This window comes from Hippocampus guttulatus, unplaced genomic scaffold (assembly GCF_054856545.1).
Source record: "Hippocampus guttulatus isolate MCC_2025c unplaced genomic scaffold, RoL_Hgut_1.0 HiC_scaffold_138, whole genome shotgun sequence".
NCBI classification, from domain to species: domain Eukaryota; kingdom Metazoa; phylum Chordata; class Actinopteri; order Syngnathiformes; family Syngnathidae; genus Hippocampus; species Hippocampus guttulatus.
In genome coordinates, this window is record NW_028233827.1 from 1 (window position 1) to 5,000 (window position 5,000).

Below are 5,000 nucleotides of genomic sequence, written 5' to 3' on the forward strand. Positions count from 1 at the left end.
GCTTGGTGTCCGCCAGACGGCGGTGTGGTAGGCAAATGGCGGGCCTGCACGGCGAGCGTGCGTGCCCGGGAAAAATGCCTCCTGGCCGGCGTGAGAGTTTAATAATAGCGGGCCGGCTCGGCGAGCGTGCGTGCCCGGGAAAAAGGCCTCTTGGCCGGCGTGAGAGTTTAATAATAGCGGGCCGGCTCGGCGAGCGTGCGTGCCCGGGAAAAGGGCCTCTTGGCCGGCGTGAGAGTTTAATAATAGCGGGCCGGCTCAGCGAGCGTGCGTGCCCGGGAAAAAGGCCTCCTTGCAGGCGTGAGAGTTTAATAATAGCGGGCCGGCTCATCGAGCGTGCGTGCCCGGGAAAAGGGCCTCTTGGCCGGCGTGAGAGTTTAATAATAGCGGGCCTGAGAGTTTAATAATAGCGGGCCGGCTCGGCGAGCGTGCGTGCCCGGGAAAAGGGCCTCTTGGCCGGCGTGAGAGTTTAATAATAGCGGGCCGGCTCATCGAGCGTGCGTGCCCGGGAAAAGGGCCTCTTGGCCGGCGTGAGAGTTTAATAATAGCGGGCCGGCCCGGCGAGCGTGCGTGCCCGGGAAAAAGGCCTCCTTGCAGGCGTGAGAGTTTAATAATAGCGGGCCGGCCCGGCGAGCGTGCGTGCCCGGGAAAAAGGCCTCCTTGCAGGCGTGAGAGTTTAATAATAGCGGGCCGGCCCGGCGAGCGTGCGTGCCCGGGAAAAAGGCCTCCTTGCAGGCGTGAGAGTTTAATAATAGCGGGCCGGCCCGGCGAGCGTGCGTGCCCGGGAAAAAGGCCTCCTTGCAGGCGTGAGAGTTTAATAATAGCGGGCCGGCCCGGCGAGCGTGCGTGCCCGGGAAAAAGGCCTCCTTGCAGGCGTGAGAGTTTAATAATAGCGGGCCGGCTCCGCGAGCGTGCGTGGCCGGGAAAAAGGCCTCTTGGCCGGCGTGAGAGTTTAATAATAGCGGGCCGGCTCATCGAGCGTGCGTGCCCGGGAAAAGGGCCTCTTGGCCGGCGTGAGAGTTTAATAATAGCGGGCCGGCTCATCGAGCGTGCGTGCCCGGGAAAAGGGCCTCTTGGCCGGCGTGAGAGTTTAATAATAGCGGGCCGGCCCGGCGAGCGTGCGTGCCCGGGAAAAAGGCCTCCTTGCAGGCGTGAGAGTTTAATAATAGCGGGCCGGCCCGGCGAGCGTGCGTGCCCGGGAAAAAGGCCTCCTTGCAGGCGTGAGAGTTTAATAATAGCGGGCCGGCCCGGCGAGCGTGCGTGCCCGGGAAAAAGGCCTCCTTGCAGGCGTGAGAGTTTAATAATAGCGGGCCGGCCCGGCGAGCGTGCGTGCCCGGGAAAAAGGCCTCCTTGCAGGCGTGAGAGTTTAATAATAGCGGGCCGGCTCCGCGAGCGTGCGTGCCCGGGAAAAAGGCCTCCTTGCAGGCGTGAGAGTTCAATAATAGCGGGCCGGCCCGGCGAGCGTGCGTGCCCGGGAAAAAGGCCTCTTGGCCGGCGTGAGAGTTTAATAATAGCGGGCCGGCCCCGCGAGCGTGCGTGCCCGGGAAAAAGGCCTCCTTGCAGGGGTGAGAGTTTAATAATAGCGGGCCGGCCCGGCGAGCGTGCGTGCCCGGGAAAAAGGCCTCTTGGCCGGCGTGGGAGATTGAAAAAATTCCCCCATTCATTTTCAATGGCGGGGGTACCAGGGGTAGAGCTGGGGGTACCAGGGGTAAAGAGCGGGCCGGCCCGGCGTGCGAGTTTGGCCGGAAAAGAGGCCTCTTGGTCGGATTGGGAGATTGAAAAAATTCCCCCATTCATTTTCAATGGCGGGGGTACCAGGGGTAGAGCTGGGGGTACCAGGGGTAAAGAGCGGGCCGGCCCGGCGTGCGAGTTTGGCCGGAAAAGAGGCCTCTTGGTCGGATTGGGAGATTGAAAAAATTCCCCCATTCATTTTCAATGGCGGGGGTACCAGGGGTAGAGCTGGGGGTACCAGGGGTAAAGAGCGGGCCGGCCCGGCGTGCGAGTTTGGCCGGAAAAGAGGCCTCTTGGTCGGATTGGGAGATTGAAAAAATTCCCCCATTCATTTTCAATGGCGGGGGTACCAGGGGTAGAGCTGGGGGTACCAGGGGTAAAGAGCGGGCCGGCCCGGCGTGCGAGTGTGGCCGGGAAAGAGCCCTCCTGGCCGGCCTGGGAGATTGAAAAAAATTCCCCCATTCATTTTCAATGGCGGGGGTACCAGGGGTAAAGAGCGGGCCGGCCCAGCGTGCGAGTTTGGCCGGGAAAGGGGCCTCCTGGCCGGCCTGGGGGATTAAAAAAATTCCCCCATTCATTTTCAATGGCGGGGGTACCAGGGGTAGCAGTACCGATTTTGGTCGTTAGGGGCGCTGTAGTAGGTAAACCAGATATGCGGAGTTAGGGGGTCAAGAAGGCGAAAGGCTTAGAAAGTGACCGTTCACCAAAATACTTTCCGAAACGTATATAGGGGGGCATGTGTCGGACGAGTCACCATGCTTTCTCGATGCTGGAGGTACCAGGGGCACAAAGTTGGCCGGGAAAGATGCCTCTTAGGCGGATTGAAAGCATGAGAAAATGCCCCCCATTCATTTTCAATGGCGGAGAGCGGGCCGGCCCCGCAGCCGAGTGTGGCCGGCGGAGAGGCGTCTCGGTCGGATGAATGAAGCGTGGAGCCGGCCTCTGACGGCGGAGCTCCGCACTTTCGAATATTTTCTATCTCCCCCTCCGGGCGGTCGACGGCAGTTGGGAAGGCCGCCCGAGAGGCGCCCGGGGCGGATACCTCGGGCGAAAAGCCGGCCTCTGACGGCGGAGCTCCGCACTTTCGAATATTTTCTATTTCCCCCTCCGGGCGGTCGACGGCAGTTGGGAAGGCCGCCCGAGAGGCGCCCGGGGCGGATACCTCGGGCGAAAAGCCGGCCTCTGACGGCGGAGCTCCGCACTTTCGAATATTTTCTATTTCCCCCTCCGGGCGGCCGACGGCAGTTGGGAAGGCCGCCCGAGAGGCGCCCGGGGCGGATACCTCGGGCGAAAAGCCGGCCTCTGACGGCGGAGCTCCGCACTTTCGAATATTTTCTATTTCCCCCTCCGGGCGGTCGACGGCAGTTGGGAAGGCCGCCCGAGAGGCGCCCGGGGCGGATACCTCGGGCGAAAAGCCGGCCTCTGACGGCGGAGCTCCGCACTTTCGAATATTTTCTATTTCCCCCTCCGGGCGGTCGACGGCAGTTGGGAAGGCCGCCCGAGAGGCGCCCGGGGCGGATACCTCGGGCGAAAAGCCGGCCTCTGACGGCGGAGCTCCGCACTTTCGAATATTTTCTATCTCCCCCTCCGGGCGGCCGACGGCAGTTGGGAAGGCCGCCCGAGAGGCGCCCGGGGCGGATACCTCGGGCGAAAAGCCGGCCTCTGACGGCGGAGCTCCGCACTTTCGAATATTTTCTATTTCCCCCTCCGGGCGGCCGACGGCAGTTGGGAAGGCCGCCCGAGAGGCGCCCGGGGCGGATACCTCGGGCGAAAAGCCGGCCTCTGACGGCGGAGCTCCGCACTTTCGAATATTTTCTATTTCCCCCTCCGGGCGGCCGACGGCAGTTGGGAAGGCCGCCCGAGAGGCGCCCGGGGCGGATACCTCGGGCGAAAAGCCGGCCTCTGACGGCGGAGCTCCGCACTTTCGAATATTTTCTATTTCCCCCTCCGGGCGGCCGACGGCAGTTGGGAAGGCCGCCCGAGAGGCGCCCGGGGCGGATACCTCGGGCGAAAAGCCGGCCTCTGACGGCGGAGCTCCGCACTTTCGAATATTTTCTATTTCCCCCTCCGGGCGGCCGACGGCAGTTGGGAAGGCCGCCCGAGAGGCGCCCCGGGGCGGATACCTCGGGCGAAAAGCCGGCCTCTGACGGCGGAGCTCCGCACTTTCGAATATTTTCTATTTCCCCCTCCGGGCGGCCGACGGCAGTTGGGAAGGTCGCCCGAGAGGCGCCCCGGGGCGGATACCCCGGGCGAAAAGCCGGCCTCTGACGGCGGAGCTCCGCACTTTCGAATATTTTCTATTTCCCCCTCCGGGCGGCTGACGGCAGGTGGGAAGGCCGCCCATTCATTTTCAATGGCGGAGGTACCAGGGGTGCCGCTGAGGGTACCAGGGGTGCCGCTGAGGGTACCAGGGGTGCAGCTGAGGGTACCAGGGGTGCCGCTGAGGGTACCAGGGGTGCCGCTGAGGGTACCAGGGGTACGGCTGAGGGTACCAGGGGTGCCGCTGAGGGTACCAGGGGTGCCGCTGAGGGTACCAGGGGTGCCGCTGAGGGTACCAGGGGTGCCGCTGAGGGTACCAGGGGTTCGGCTGAGGGTACCAGGGGTACGGCTGAGGGTACCAGGGGTGCCGCTGAGGGTACCAGGGGTGCCGCTGAGGGTACCAGGGGTGCGGCTGAGGGTACCAGGGGTAAGGCTGAGGGTACCAGGGGTGCCGCTGAGGGTACCAGGGGTGCGGCTGAGGGTACCAGGGGTAAGGCTGAGGGTACCAGGGGTAAGGCTGAGGGTACCAGGGGTAAGGCTGAGGGTACCAGGGGTACGGCTGGAGGTACCAGGGGTAAGGCTGGAGGTACCAGGGGTAAGGCTGGAGGTACCAGGGGTAAGGCTGGAGGTACCAGGGGTTAGGCTGGAGGTACCAGGGGTAAGGCTGGGGGTACCAGGGGTAAGGCTGAGGGTACCAGGGGCGAAGCTGGCTGGGGGTACCAGGGGTTGGGCTGAGGGTACCAGGGGTTGGGCTGAGGGTACCAGGGGTAAGGCTGAGGGTACCAGGGGCGAAGCTGGCTGGGGGTACCAGGGGTGTTGCTGAGGGTACCAGGGGTGCCGCTGAGGGTACCAGGGGTTAGGCTGGGGGTACCAGGGGTTGAGCTGAGGGTACCAGGGGTAAGGCTGAGGGTACCAGGGGTGTTGCTGGGGGTACCAGGGGTCGCCATTCATTTTCAATGGGGGAGGTACCAGGGGTAGGGCTGGGGGTACCAGGGGTAAAGAGCGGACCGGCT